The sequence below is a fragment of the Triplophysa dalaica genome, unplaced genomic scaffold (assembly GCF_015846415.1).
Source record: "Triplophysa dalaica isolate WHDGS20190420 unplaced genomic scaffold, ASM1584641v1 Contig1, whole genome shotgun sequence".
Lineage (NCBI taxonomy): Eukaryota > Metazoa > Chordata > Actinopteri > Cypriniformes > Nemacheilidae > Triplophysa > Triplophysa dalaica.
Window position 1 is genome coordinate 616,341 of NW_026622635.1, and position 17,193 is coordinate 633,533.

Sequence of the window (17,193 nt, forward strand, 5' to 3'; positions counted from 1 at the left end):
CACTATCCAGGGTCTTAACATCTAAAGCGTCAAAAATTGAACTATGTCGTTCGAGCATATAAGGTTAAGGGTGTGCGATGCACACCGGTGATGTGGAGGGAGAACATACCGTTCGCTGGACTCAATGTCATCTCGTAAAACTGCGTGCAAGTCCGTAAATATGACCTCGTCTTCATCATTCTCGGTTTCATTATCATCGTCAGCTTGAAACATTCTGAAAGCTTTGACAAAGTTCGAGCCATTGTCAGTGACCGTGGCAGTTATCTTACCACAAAGAGCATATGAGATGTGAATTTGCTCTAACTCCGCTGCGATGGTATCGTACGTGTGTCTCCCACGAAATCGTCTGCAGGCGATTGCAGCTTTTTTTCCGATGCAGAGTAGCAGGATCTATCCAGTGTACTGTAATTCCCAGAAAACTTTTATTCTGAGCAGTCCATAGATCTGCAGTGGTTGAAACATATTCCAAGTCAGCAAAAGTTTTCTTTAGTTCGGTCTCCATTTCCATATATGCATTATCCAAAAAGCTTGCAAAGGTTTTACGATCGGGCAGCACGACTCCCGGCCTTTTCCCTGTCACAGAGATTTTGCTGATGATATTTCTAAATGTGTAAAAAGTAACTCAAATATTAATGTGTAAATTTAAAAAGTAGTGCATTACTTTACTCGTTACTCCAGAAAAGTAATGTTATTACGTAACGCACGTTACTTGTAACGCGTTACCCCCAACACTGCTGAAGAATAACTGTCATCGTCTTCAGAATAGTTGTCCACGTCTGGAGAACGGTCTTAAACACAAAGAGACATGAAATGATGTCATCATTATAATAGATGGACATTTTTTGAAATACAATTCAGCTCTATGAAAATCCCATATCAACCATAGTAGAATTTAAAAGTGGAGTTTACTTCTTTCTCCAACACACAAATCAAAATAATTGATTATTAAAAAATTTGACTTTCGGGAACAAACAGGACTGTCGTCAGTACACACACATGTGAATGTGAGAGTGTGAGACGGCTAATAAATGCAGTGAATGTTCAAAGACTAATATTTGGACACATTTTTAAGTCCAATGTAGAGTTTGAAATACATTACATTTTTTTTATTAGTAAAATGGTTGATTTCAATTAATAACATGAGATTTTTTATTAAGTATTTGATCACCAAATATGTCTGATCCTTGCAAATGCGTTTCAATCTTGAACTGGTACTGAATACTGGTCATATAAGAATACTGGAAATACAAGTTTACAATACAAAACCATCAAAGTACAGATACTCAAAAAGTGTAATTTTCTACCTCTGCCAACATCCTCTCCTATAAAAAGTAAAAAATACACAACATACTGTCTATGATTTAATGGAGTAGAATCTTGCTGTAAATAAAGTAAGATTGATCTAATCTTTTTTCAATCATAGTTCACTGTTAAAAGAGTGATTGAAATTCAATTGAACTAGAATTGAATTCATGCCCACCTTGATCTTTTATTCATCATTAAAAATAACGTTATTCTAGGGTGCAAACATGATAAAAGGAAAACAATGACATAGTGTTGGTCTGCTATCTGGGTATTTTAACATTCATCTAAAACCACTACAGTTATTAATCCTGACCTTTCAAATAAAGCTCAAATCACAGAGAAGTCTAATGAAATGAACAGCAGCAGAATAATAACGTGTGTGTGTATATTCGTTTTTTTTGCATTTATGAATGAAAGTGACGTAACACATTTTCTCTCGGCTGACTGTGCAAACTCCCGATCTTTGTGAGCTGGAGTGAGACATTCCCTCAAAGAACAGTCATGAGAGGAGACACACATGCACACCTTCAACATATTAAACTGCATTTACAGCAGTGCTTCTCAACTCTGGCCCACAACATCTATTTTCCTGCAGAGTTTAGCACCAACTCTGACAAAACATCTGCAGAGGCTAAATTGTGACTTCAGGAACAGACGCGTTCAACTTAATGTTGGGCTGCGTAGATTGTTTGGCATAGAGCTCAGAAACAGAATTTTGCCAAGCCACAGATCTGGCCGAGGTTACAAAAAAAATTCTGCTGCACTTAAGGTTCCTAAGAGCACAGTGGCCTCCATAATCCTTAAATGGAAGACGTTTGGGACGACCAGAACCCTTCCTAGAGCTGGCCGTCCGGCCAAACTGAGCTATCGGGGAGAAGAGCCTTGGTGAGAGAGGTAAAGAAGAACCCAAAGATCACTGTGGCTGAGCTCTAGAGATGCATTTGGGAGAAAGTTGTAGAAAGTCAACCATCACTGCAGCCCTCCACCAGTCGGGGCTTTATGGCAGAGTGGCCCGACGGAAGCCTCTCCTCAGTGCAAGACACATGAAATCCCGCATGGAGTTTGCTAAAAAAACACCTGAAGGACTCCAAGATGGTGACAAATAAGATTCTCTGGTCTGATGAGACCAAGATAGAACTTTTTGGCCTTAATTCTAAGCGGTGTGTGAGGAGAAAACCAGGCACTGTTCATCACCTGTCCAATACAGTCCCAACAGTGACGCATGGTCGTGGCAGCATCATGCTGTGGGAATGTTTTCCAGCTGCAGGGACAGGACGACTGGTTGCAATCTAGGGAAAGTTGAATGTGGCCAAGTACAGGGATATCCTGGACGAAAACCTTCTCCAGCGTGCTCAGGACCTCAGACTGGGCCGAAGGTTTACCTTACAGCAAGACAATGACCCTAAGCACAAAGCTAAAATAACGAAGGAGTGGCTTCACAACAACTCCGTGACTTTTCTTGAATGGCCCAGCCAGAGCCCTGACTTAAACCCAATTGAGCATCTCTGGAGAGACCTAAACCAACGCTTACCATCCAACCTGACAGAACTGGAGAGGATCTGCAAGGAGTAATGGCAGAGGATCCAGATCCAGATGCAAATCCAGGGGCCCGTTCTTCGTACGTCGCTAACTCGGTTAGCTGGATTTGATTGTTGACGATTTGGCATGATCTTGGATTGTTTGGTTCTTCGAAGCTCATCCTGGACTTGCTGTCATAGCAACAGGTCCGTAAGCTTGAACCTGCTCGCGAGCAGGCTTACTTCATGTAAACAGGATTAGATCGCGGCTTTATAAGCGGAGGTGATATGGGAAGTCTTTCGCAGACATGTCTTGTCCATTTGTACGACAGCAACCTGTTGCGGAAGGTGCAAGAATAATTCGAAGAGCTTTTCGAATTAATCGCGTATTGCGGGATAGACAGGATCCTTTAGCGCAGCGCGATAGCGTCATTGTGGAGAGATACCGATTTTCTCGTGAGGGTGTTATTTACATCATTCATTTGTTGGAACCACACATTACGTGTTCAACACGGAGGAGCCGGGCTTTAACAACAGCACAGACTGTGTGCATTGGCCTGAGATTCTTTGCGAGTGGCACGTTCCTTTACACTATTGGAGATGCAGAGAACTTGGTGAAAAGTGCTGTCTGTCGTGCCATTCGCAAAGTTTAGCTGGCGCTCAAGCCGTTTTTAGGTTTTTTTTTGGTATTTCCAAGCCATTTAAGACCACAGGTTGTAAAACAGAATTTTTTTGCTATTGCAGGTACATTTATAATTGTTAATGACATGCAATCATGACCATACCAATAAGTATGACTAACAGTATGTGTCCTTCAGGCTTCCCTAATGTAATTGGTGCCATAGACTGCACACACGTCCCCATCAAGGCCCCACCAGGCCCCAATGAGGGGGATTTTGTGAACCGAAAGGGATTTCACAGTGTAAATGTGCAGGTAAATTACGATTACAATTTATAATATTCCTGATTAGTAATATATTACTTGAAACAAAAGTAATGAAATCAAAAAGTATGCAGTTGACTGACTAAAATCTCTTAGATGGTGTGTGACTCTATGTTCCATATCACCAATGTTGAAGCAAAATGGCCAGGATCAGTGCATGACTCAAGAATTTTCAGAGAGTCACATTTATGCACATTATTTGAACGTGGTAAGGGAACATACATTTCAAGCTCACAGTATTATACACAGCATTATGCTGAGCCTAACAGAACTGCAGTTTTCCATTATACAGGGGATTTTGACGGGATCCTGCTTGGAGACAGGGGCTATGCCTGCAGGCAGTATTTTATGACGCCCTTCCCTGAGCCAAACCCTGGACCTCAAACCCGTTACAATGCAGCTCTAGCCAGGACAAGGGCACGCATTGAAATGACCTTTGGGCAACTAAAGGGAAGATTTCAGTGTCTGAAAAGTCTGAGGGTTGCACCTGACAGGGCCTGTGACATAATTGTTGCATGTGCCATATTGCATAACATTGCCACCATCAGAAAGGAAAAGACCCCTGTGGTGGGGGTGCAGCCTGATGATGACGTCCAGCCAGTGCACTTGGACCAACCTAGTGGCAGAGCTGCACGTGACAGAATTGTAGAACACCATTTTTCAATATAATAAAAGACAAGACAAATATGCTTCGTTCCTTGAGTTTTATTTAAAATATTCTTTATAAAGAAAAGCCAGCGAGTCATCTTTTGCCTGCAATAAGAGAAAGTTATGTTAAGTCAGAAATACTACTATGTTTGAAATAGTGTATTAGCACTTACTCTGAAGGTCCTTTTGAAGCAACTTTATCTCCAGTGCAATTTTTCTCTTCTTCAAGTTGTCGAGTTCTATTTCTCCTCTTAATTTCTCTTTTTTCAACTCAAAATACTCAATTTTGTGTTTAAGATGCCGTTTATATAGGCTACGGATGTCACCCTGTGTAATTTCGTGAAAAAAAGGGTCAGAACATGCCTCATGCAACAAAAGTAAAAGTACAACACTGCCCCACCTCTGTGTCAGCAGTTCTTTGTGCAGACTGTTCTGGATGCTTTTCTGTAGGCCTTTCTCTAGGTGTGGACTCCTGCAACTCATGTTGCAGATAGAAAGAATAGGTACACAAGTATATACAAATGAGGGTAAAGTTATTTATGCACTTACAGGTTCTTCCTCCAAAGGACAATCTGAGAGGGTTTCTTCACTGTACTGTGCAATGGAAATAAATGGGTATTACAAAGTGTTGCACTCTTTCCTTTTGATGTAAAAGTTAGAAAAACACAACTTACTGCATATGCTTCAGCCACCACTTGCTTGGGAACAGGTAAAAGTGTTGGTGTATTATCTAAAACTGCACAAAAGAGGGGGGGGATAATGTCATTACAATTTACTACACTAAACGAAATTGTGATTAATAACTCATGGCAACATATTTTATATGAACTAAAAGTTTAGAAGTTTTCACTTTCACAAACATTTCAAATGACTGTACCAGCCATTTGGATTATACTTTTAATGCAGCAACAAACCATTTTACAGTGTACTAAGAGAAATGAAAGCTCATTTAGCCTATCAGTAATGAAGGTGTGGCTGCTACTGGTCCCTGGCTTTGGGTCTAAGGAAGAGCTGCCCCCAGGGATGCCCTCCACAATGGGTCGGTTTGAATTCAACCCAAGGGCCAGCTCTTCTGCTGGGGTATATTGTGGGGGTGCAGGACCACCACCTGTTTTTTTTATTTCAGCCTTTTTCTTGGTGGCTGTTATAGACAAACACATCATTTAACAGTGGCTTTTAAGAGGAAAAAAGTGGCTTTTTAAAATAAGGACTGTATAAGAAGTAAAGGATACCATTTTGTAGAATATTTTTGTACTTCACTTTTACTTGTTCCCATGATCTAGTGACTCCCGTGGTGGCTCTGACATAAAAGATCAAAGTTTATGAAATAAAAAAAAATACATACAGTAGAAAGTGATAGAAACATCTAACATGGAACACTTACGCATTTAATTTGTCTGCTACTTTTTGCCAGCCCTCTCTCCTGGCTTTTGCAGACTTTGAGGTGTTCCCTGGTGTTTTAATTAAATTTTCAAATGCGGCATAACCTTCTATTAAAAGCTCTTGTTCTGCTTGGGAGAAAAACTGGGCGCGTTCTTTAGCCATGCTGAACAGCCAATAGCAGCGCTGCTGATCATTGTTTCTACTATCGATACATATCCCCTTTTAAACAAGCGCATGAAGGCGCAATTATCTCAGATAACTCAATCCAGTGATACTAATCATATCCGGCAGGTGTTTTCGAAGAACCCAATTAGCCGGATCATGATTAGCAGGATGATATCATCTCGGATGTGTCATTTGATCTCGGATGTAATAAGCGACGTACGAAGAACGGGCCCCAGATGTGAAAAACTTGTTGCATCTTTCCCAAAAAGACTCATTGCTGTATTAAATCAAAAGGGTGCTTCTACTAAATACTGAGCAAAGGGTCTGAATACTTACTATATTTCAGTTTTTCTTTTTGAATAAATCTGCAAAAATGTCAACAATTCTGTGTTTCTCTGTCATTATGGGGTGCTGTGTGTACATTAATGAGGAAAAAAAATGAACTTAAATGATTTTAGCAAATGGCTTTAATATAACGACGAGTGAAAAATGTAAGGAGGTCTGAATACTCACCATACCCACTGTAACTACAAATGACCTTACACCAATACGAAGACGCTGGAAAGGACAAATTTATTCAGCTTTATTTTCTTCTCACTCCAGGGGGTTAATGACCAGTACACATTTCAGTCCCATTACATATATCCAAGGTTTTACAGGACACATCCAGATGTTAAGTAATAATTCAAGGCTCGATTTTTAATGAAGTAATTACTCTGGCAAATGTGTACGGCCCTAATACAGATTGTCCAAGCTTTTTTGATAACTTTTTCTTCTGTTGTCCTTCTTACAAGGATAATTGATAATTGCAGGAGATTTCAACTGCACATAATCTCCTAAACTTGATCGATCAACAGGATCTGACACAACACACACTCAGACTAGGAAAAAGATATGGGACTATATAAAATAACTAAATCTGTCTGATCCATGGAGAACATTGTTCCCTAATAAAAGAACATAATCATGTTGTTCTACAGTGACGAAGGGTCATTCACGTATTGACTATTTTTCGATCTCTAGTTAACTGATTCCAAGAGTAGCAAGGTGCCAATATGATCCTATTGTTATCTCGGATCATGGTCCAGTTTCATTAACTTATAATGCAATAAATGATATTAGTGAAATCTACCGAAGGCGTCTCCATCTGAAATGATCAAAAGATCCGGATTTCGCAGAATTCGAGTTCAGACAGATCATTTTTCAAAGAGAATAAAGATGAAACATCAGCTACTGTGAGGTGGGAAGCATTTAAGGCATATATTAGAGGCCAGATAATTTCCATCACAAGCTCCAAAACAAATACATTTAAATTGGAATTAGACTCATTGGAAAAAGAAATTAAGCTTCCAGAAGAAAGCGCCTCTTTAGACACTTAAAATACTATACATCATAAACTTTTTAAACTTAGAGCTCAGTATAATACCCTCTCCATAACAAAGGCTGAAAACTGTTTAAAAACATTGAAACAATCATTTTAAGAGCATGGTGAAATGATGTGAAATGAAAGGGCAGCAAAATTATAACTTTGGTAGATAAAAAATGTAATGCTGAAAATGCCATTAATAGTATTCAAACTCCGATTGGAGAAACAATATCTAATCCCTTAGAAATAAATAAAACCTTTGTTTCATTTCATAAAGATTTATATAAATCTGAATCAGCACCTTATACTGAAGATCAAACACATTTTCTTAATGACCTTCAGTTCCCGCTTATATCAGATGAGGATAATAACTATCTAGACACTTGAAGAACACAAAATCTTAAGACTCTATCTCAATGATGAACAATGTTAGAACAGCCGGCCCCGATGGTCTGCCAATCGATATATACAAGATGTTTAAAACACAAATTTGTTGGTCCAGAATCATTTAAAAATGGTTACCTACCCCCAGCACTGAGAAGTGCTTTAACTTCTTTAATTTTGAAACCTGACAATCCACCTACTAAATTTGAGTCATACAGACCAATTTCTTCACTCAACACAGACGCAGAAAATTTGGCTAATAGATTAGAAAAATGTGTCCCATCTCTAAGTTTCAAACCAAAATGGATTTATTAAGAACGGCCAGGCTACCCATAACATTATGTGAATTTTAAATATCATGGAGGAAAAAAGGGAAGCTCCTGACACGTGTATCCTATCACTTGAGGCTAAAAAAGCGTACGATAATGGCTTTACATGAATGAGGTTTTGGCTTTGGAGATTCATTTCTGCACTGAATCAATATTTTATATTTTAAACCAACAGCTGAAGTGAGGACCAATAATACAACATTAAGACCTTTGTCACCAATGCTCTTTATCCTAGAATTAGAACCTTTAGCAATCACGGTTAGAATTAACCACTCTATCAATGGCATTAAAATAAAGGATTGTGACCATTGAATAGCATTATACGCAAACGACACTATTCTTCAACTGAGAAATCTTGAGAGATCTGTACCAGCATTATTAAAAGTTTTTGATAGATTTGGAAAGTTCTCTGGTTATAAAGTAAATAATGCCAATCATCAATACTGTTTTTAAATACCCAAGAAAGGAACCAATCACAGATTAGGAATCCATTTTCCATTGCAATCAATGGCTTTAAATATCTAGGCATAGTTATCACTCCAACTATTGAAAGTTTAGTCCCTGCCAATTATAACCCAGTCAAAACAAAAGTCAATGAATCCATGGACAGATGGTCCTCTCTGATAAAACAGGTAGCCATGACAGTGCACATAACTAATGTACCAGATATTGACATCAAAATCCTGCAAAGTCAACGAACACATGGAGAAAAAATGGCTGTGCTCCAGATAAAGAAGAGATTGTAAGGTATGAACAGGGTAGGTCAGCATCCTGTTATCCTTATTAAACATTATAACGGTTTGTCTCACACCAGTTGTGCAAAAGTGGTTCAAGCATTTAATCAATTATATTGCATTGCCGATGTACATAAAACCGCAGAACTCATTTGGACATGTGCTCAGGTAAATCCGAACAAATCAATCAAGCACGATGCCTTGACATATCCGGAAGCACCCATCCAACATGTGCAAGTTGATTTCACGCACATGCCACCAATAGATAATCTGAAATATCTTTTGGTAATTCTCAAAGTGGCCAGAAGCATTTCCGTGTGCAAAAGAGGATGCAAAACTAACTATGGAAAAATACCTCGACACGGGGTCCCCGAACCATCGAAAGTGACAATGGTTAGTGAGTCGGACTCGTAACCAGGCTGGCGACCTCGGCCAACAGTACGGGAGCATCCCTGCCTCTGACTAAGGTTGAGAGGATGCCTCGAAACTCGAATCATTGCCGCTTGAGCCAAGCACCCAGGGACAGTGACGGGGACTAGGGGTGTGATCTGCATCATCTCCCCCTCGGGAGGTGGTTCGATGGCTGGCAGTGGCCGCTTCTGCCGCAGCTGCTGACGGGGTCGTGGTCTCCTCTTCCACGTCTTCTTTCGAGGGGCCGCCTGAGTGAATGTTTAACATCGCAAAATTCTAATCATCCTTGTTCTGATCAAACAGTTATGACTATTATTGGATGAAACAGTTTTCGGAGAGATAGAGTGATAACAAGAGGATTGGATTAGAAGGATGGACGTGCTACCTAGGAGTCTGAGACTCGGCCTTGCAGAGTTTGCCGATGGTTGCTGCTGATTTGTCTGCGTTTACATCCCCGTCACATGTGACATCCCCCCCGGCCGTCTGCTCCTGCACACACAAATAAACACTAGCACACAGCCACAGAAACAAACATGTAGCCGTGACAACGACCACTTAGACACATCAGATAAAAGCTACCGATAACACATGTGAACTGATGTGTGACAGAGAGTCACAGTACAGTGGATTCAGTTCAGTGATCATAATCATTGTGTCATTTATATCTATATGTTGTGTTTCTGTACTATTAGTAAAGTGTAATAGTCACATTTATACATGTGTCATAATTAAAAATGTGTACGTACCAGCTGTAGAGTCCAGCACTGCAGATTCATCTGAATATCTGTTCATATCCACTGTTAACACATCTCCACCCTACTCACACATATATCAAGTATGGAATAGTTTATTTTCTACAGTATTGATGATGCAGTTTACAGTAGTATTCCAGTCACTGTGCAGTGATGCATTATGATTGTGGTTAAGTTACTGTAAGCAAAACAACAATACAATAACATAGGTAACTCACTCTGTAAGGAAAACATAAGGTATACATTACGAATGGAGTGTTGTCCTTTGAATTCTATGTCTAGGATTACAAGACAACCTTGCACTGGTGGCAGAGGAAAACTTCTCGATGAACACCAATAACAAGAGATCTGTAACATGGTCATAACAAACAATGCCATCACATTGAGACAGTTCCGCGCTGCAATCATACAAGACAATGCCATATTCCAAAATGTCAACTCTATAAGCATCTCCACGATAGACCAGATATTGAAGAAGCATCAGATGACAATGAAGGAAATTTACAGGGTACCATTTGAGAGGAACTCTGATAGAGTGAAAGAGCTGCGGTACCAGTATGTACAAGTAAGTCAGTTACTGGTTGTGTCATGGTTCCACCTCTCCTTGTCAGGTATTTCTTGGTTTAGAGGTGGAATCATACAGAATCCTCTGTTTCATGTGGGGAGAGATATTTTTGACCCTTGCGGTCTTCCATACTCTCCTCAAGTCGCGTCATTGCCCAACCCTCCTGTTTCCTAGTTTGTGTTAATTACCTTCCCTATAAAGAGTCCTCATGTTTCTTTGTCTCGTTGCTCGTGCATTGTTTGAGGTACATGTTCTTGTACTCGTTCCTGTTAATGTTATGCCAAGTTGTTGTTCCTGTTTCCTGTTTCCAACGTGTCTTAGTAAGTGTTAGTTTATTGTGTCAAGTCTTTGTTTTCTTAGTTGAGTTAGTCCGTGTTCTTGTGTTGTTTTAGTTTACCCAGTCTTGTTTTCCCCATAGTGGGTTTTGTTTTGCCTTTTTGTCTTTGTTAAATAAATACATTTGTTAACCCCTTCATCCGCCTTGTCGTCTGCCTGCACTTGGGTTCTCACGCCATGTCTCACACCAGAGCTCATGACAGGTTGTCCATCATTATAACCTTTTTACAATAAAGCAGTGGTTCCCAAACTTGTTTTGCTTCAGTACCCAATTAACCTGATTTGTGTATCCAGGTATGAAAGTATTTGATTTATCTGACTTCCACAATTCCCCTAAATCTGCAGTTTACTGTATGATGAAATTATCATTATTATCCTGATTTTGAAGAAAATAACATACAATAAGAAAAAGGGTCAAAGAGCTGCAATTAGTGCCTATGTAATTGTCTGTAAGTGTAGTGTATGACTCTTCTGTATGACTGATTTGATGGGTTTTTTTTACGCTATTGTAGAGAATAATGGCATTGGAAGGAATGGAGACCCAACACACCCCCGTGTTTGTGGATGAAGCTGGCTTCAACCTGGCCAAGGGCCGAAGACGTGGCCGTAATATTATTGGCCAACGGGTCACGGTGGATGTCCCAGGCCAGCAAGGGGGCAATATAACTATGTGTGCTGCCATATCTGAGAATGGTGTGACCACTCACATCCCCAGTCTTTGCCCATACAATACACAGAAGCTCCTCATCTTCTTGGACCGCCTTCATATTGATTTGATCCCTGAAAATGAGAGAGGTCTCGTAGGGCCTCACCTGCCTCAATTTGTCATTGTATGGGACAATGTGAATTTCCACCGTGGCCCGCTCATCAGGGCCTGGTTCACTACTCATCTAAGGATGGTCATGGTGTTCCTACCACCTTACTCTCCTTTCCTCAATGCTATTGAGGAGTTACTCCGCTTGGAGGTAGAGAGTGAGCTTCGGGCTCAAGATCAGTGGTCACTGCTCCATGCAATGGACAATGTGTGTGAGGATATTACAGGAGATCAGTGTAGGGGACGGTTGAGACATGCACGCCGTTTCTTCCCTCGTTGCATTGCAAGAGAGAATATAAGTGGTGATGTGGACGAGAATCTGTGGCCAGACAGACAGCAGTGTGTGGATGGACAGGAGGGTGAGGATGATGCCCAGGAGCGGGAGGATGAGGACAGCGACCAGTGAAGAACTGTTAGTTGTGAAACTCCAGCTTTATTTACAGCACTCTAGGCTGCATTTAATTTGAATAGTTTTTTATTTGTGTATTTAAATTACAGTATATTATGGTGTATACATTTTCTTTTTACTCTTATGTATTGACGTAACTTTATGTGTGAAAGATAATGATTAAAATTTCATTGCCAGTATTAGTGCAATGTGTGATGTCAAAGCTTGGAGGCTACTCTTACTCTAAAATCCTATTTCTTTTTTTCAGTTTTATACACAATTGCATTCTGTTAGCTAGACAAAAAACAGAACAGTAACTATTGTCAATGAAGGAATGGGCCAAGACTGAAAGATGGACATGAGGGATGTTTAAATGGTCCTCTGCCATAGTGAGAAAACATCTAAATATTTTGACTTTTTGATATAGTGCTTAAACAATGCCAAAGTGTTGTGCCGAACCATCCACGTTATTTTGCCAAAAGCACCAAGAGTGTTGAAAGCGTCCGGTCTGTTTCAAGAAATGACTCAAAGCATTTGAGAAAAACTGTAATGCTAATTAATGCCTTGTTTTGACATTATGGAATTTAAGACTTTTTAAGACATTTTAAGGATCCGCAGACACCCTGTTTTATATACGGTGTTAAAAAGCTCACACTACAGCAGGGAATGGTTACATTATAAAACAACGCGAGCAACATAATAAAATTACGCGAGCGCTTTTGCCCTTCTTGATCAACCAGTGTTAGGCCACGTCTCATCGCGACTCAACAAAGACAATAAACCCTAATCCCTAAATAAATACTTAATAAAAGACAATATAAACACCACATTTGTTGCCTCTAGTGGAACATTATTACTCATTATTAGGACTCATGTTGTCTTTTTTCACGCGCACGTCTGCATTTGCAGATCACAAACATACGACAAAGTCAACTCACGTTAGTCCCTAACAGTGTTTTACAGTGAAAATATACTTACAGGCTGCAAACCGGAAGCGCCAGACTGTCCTTGTAAAGTATTTATGGTTGGAATAGCCCCACTTTTAACCAAAGCGTTCGTGAAGCAGCCGTCTGGAAATGCGCTGCACAAACTTTAACATTCGGTTTGTACTTTTCTGGAACAGTGTTGTAAATAAAATTGAACCATTCATTTTCAGTTGTGTTATGATGGCAGGGCAAACAAAGGGTCTTCTTTTTGCAACGAAAGACACAGTGTCTCCACGACATGAGAGTCTGAGACTCGGCCTTGCAGAGTTTGCCAATGGATGCTGCTGATTTGTCTGCGTTCACATCTCCGTCACATGTGAAACATTGTCTCCTCCTCCGTCTGCTCCTGCACACACAAATAAACACTAGCACACAGCCACAGAAACAGACATGTAGCCGTGACAACGACCTCTTAGACACATCAGATACACGTTGACGATAACACATGTGAACTGATGTGACAGAGAGTCACAGTACAGTGGATTCAGTTCAGTGATCATCATCATTGTGTCATTTATATCTATATGTTGTGTTTCTGTACTATTAGTAACGTATTAGTAAGTCAAATTTATACATGTGTCATAATAAAAAATGTGTACGTACCACAGCTGTAGATTCCAGCGCTGTAGACGCATCTGAATATCTGTTCTTATCCACTGCAAATACATCTCCACCCTACACACACATTACACAAATATGTGAAAATATCTAATTAACTGTAGACAATAACCAGTGACAACAAATATAAAATTATTATTGGGAAATATCCAGACTATAAAAGGACTGATGACAGAATTATGGATAATGTATACTAGTCAACGTTTGAAGTGGATCAAAACCTTTCATCAAAGTTGTTCTAAATTCAAAATGTGTTTCTTTAACAATTCGTGCATAACATGAAAGTCCGTTATAAGTCTATGTTCTCATTAAAGAAATGTCATCCTTAATGGCTTTTGATGGTCACCAGACATGATTCTTTGTCACTAGGTACCAATTGACCTGTCACAGGTGTCCAAAATTGGGAACTGGTTATCATTTAAGGCTTTTGCTTCATTTGTTGTTTTTTATTCATGACTTGTTTCAGGCATTTGTTAAACCATGCAATTCATGCTTGGTTTACAATACAGAGATTATTCATCTGCTGACACTTAAATGTGTGACAAGTCAATTCACACCATGTGAGAAATAATCATATCTGGGCATCATTAAAAGTGATGAGGAATGAAATCCCATTGATGACAACATTGATTATACCTAAGTGTTTATACATGAATTTTGAACAATACTTGTTCTTGTCTTAGGACAATATTGATTAACTTTTTTGATCCACTTCAAATGATGACTAGTGTAGTTCGTTACTGAGGTGTTAATCATGACATTTTAAATAAAGCTCAAAACTCACTGAAATCAAATGAAATGAACAGTAGCAGAATAATAACGCCTGTGTGTGCGTATTTGTTTTTTAGCATGTACAGGGCTTTAGACTAAATGGTCACATTTTAGAGCGATTGCCCAACTGATCAATAGCCAAAATAATCTTTGAATATTATAAAATGAATGCTCAGAAATGTTATATTGTGTATGCGGCGCATTCAGTCACTCATTTTCGTGTCCCGTCTTTCACTTATCTATAAGTGCTTCCGGCCCACATAATTCTCATGTGTTTAAACTTTAAGCACTGAACTATTGTATAAACTCTCTAACAATACTGCAAAGCATTCAAAACGTTATACATCACGATAAATGCTATTTATTTGTCATTTGATATTGATAGAAGCCAAACGTGCATCAAATCAGCTTTCATGAAGAATAATAACTAAAAGCCTTCAGGTGTCACAGGTTGTAGAGATGCATGTGCCCAGAGAGTCAGAGCACAAAATACTAAACTTGAAAGTTCTCTTTCACCCCTTCTTATACTGAAACGGACATATAAACACAAAATAATGTCAAAATTCCCATACATAAAATAAACCTTATAAAGGTATTTAGTTTTGTGATCAACCAGTGTGTAGTGATTGGTTGAATACTGCAAGTGTTTGACGGAAATGTAACGCCTCCTATTTATTCGAAACATCATGTTCACAAGCAATTGTACTGACAGGTGATAAAATGTGATCGGTACTTCCTCATTTCAATTCAAGGTCGAATCTGATACAGAAAATGAAGATGATCAAGCTGATACATCAACTTTGCCACAGTAACTTCTGCAGGATGTAAAGGATTGGTGAGTTTTTATTTTTTTATATTAGGTTAAATAGGTAAAAACTATAGCTAACTGTATTACCTTTTATCAGGGTTTTAGATTTAAGACTTTTTAAGACCTTTTCAATAGTGCAGAATGATATTTAAGACCAATTTCATGGCAATAGATTTGCACATATCCAGTCCAACAAACACCCACCCCCCCACACGTGTTATCTGTTGGTTGGTTCCGGCTATTTTGTTCTGTGTGACAAACAGAGACGTACATGATTTCTAAAAGAAAATCTTTAGGTTGTTGGTTCGATTGCATTTCTAAGACCTTGGAAACATGGATTTAAGACATTTTACAGTTTTTCTCCATTGGTTCGGCTCATTTCTAGAAACAGAAATTACATTCTCAAAACAACATGGACAAACCTACTAAACCACATGTCAATTGTTCACAACAGAATTGAATTTCTCGTTAGTTTCATCAAATTGCAAATTTCTAAGTTAATGTGTGAATGTCTCAGTACATCTTTGAAATGATTAAGTACAGGTTGCCTACTTTTAGCACAATTTCCAAGTGATTAGATCTTGTTGATCTAAACTGATTGTTGATTCTCAGTCTAATGGTTGTTCACTCCAAAGCATGTCAGCGTCATTTCATTGTATAAGTCATCACATGCATATAAGTCTGTTCAATTGTCAAAATTAGTCAAGAACATAATACCATGAATACCATATATGAATCCCTTGGAAAATTTGATTAATTTATTACAGAAATTGACAGTCATGTGAAAGTAGAACTTGACTAATGAAGGAAGAGTTTCACACATCTCAGATGACCAATCAAACAGTAAGTTTTGTTAACCAACAGGTGCTGTCCATGACTGTGAATGCTGCCAAACATGTATGTTACAGTTTTTCTCAATTGCTTTGGCTCAATTCTCAAATGAAAATTGTATTTTCCAAAACAATAAGATCAGATCCCCGAACAATTAGCTTATTTTTCACATCAGATTGGAATTTCTTATTGATTTGAGCAAATTGCAAATGCTTTGGCACATGTGGTCAAACATTAAGTAAAATCGTCTGCAGTTTGCACAACAAATAATTGCATAGGGCTTGTTGATCAAAACTGATGAGTCAATTCTCACTTAAACTGTCAAACTCCTCACAACTTCTCAATCATTTTTCATCGTGTACGCCATCACATTCAAAACAATCCATTCACTTCTCAAAAACTGGTATACACGCATGTAAATTGCATAACTATCTGACATTGATATTGTTTGTAATGTCTGCTACATTGGCAAATTACCTCGAATTGCAATACAATTTGAATCAACCAATCATCCATTTAACCAATGAAGTTTGGGAGCATATACAGTAAAAAGTAGATTGCCCACAGCACAATCAATACCATTTCTTGACCATGGAGGATTTCCACAACCCTGAACTGCAGCAACATGCTCGTAGAAGACCAATTGGAAGACGTGTAAGAATACGTGGTGATGGTGTTAGAGGAAGACATAACAGAGGAAGAGGTGGAAATAGAAGAGTCAGAGTCTCTGACGAAATCAGAGCCACACTTGTGGATCATGTCATAAATCTGGTTTTACAATGGAAGTGGGTGGTCGAAGAGTGCAGCCTAATGTAAACAGGTCCACAGTGTCATCAATTGTGCAAACCTTTCGTAGGGAAAACAGGTAAATATGTATTTTTGTGTTTGTTTTATGTAAAGCATTTTTATAAAAAACAATATTGTAATTGTAAATGAAAGTCTATCTGTACATTCTATAGAACTGCTCAACAACCTTGTATTTAACCATCAGCAAGAACAAGAAATTTGCAACATGGTCACAGCCAACAATTCCATCAGGCTAATAGAGATCCAAAGTGCAATCATAAATGACAATTATGTCTTCGCAAACATAGATTCTGTCAGCATTTCCACCAGAGTTTTGAAAAGACATCAAATGT

The 17,193-nt window shown here is 38.9% G+C and overlaps 1 pseudogene; it reads left to right on the forward strand.

The window, feature by feature from the left end:
- Nucleotides 1-3,130: 3,130 nt before the first annotated feature.
- Nucleotides 3,131-4,403, forward strand: LOC130416194 (putative nuclease HARBI1; annotated as a pseudogene).
- Nucleotides 4,404-17,193: the final 12,790 nt, after the last annotated feature.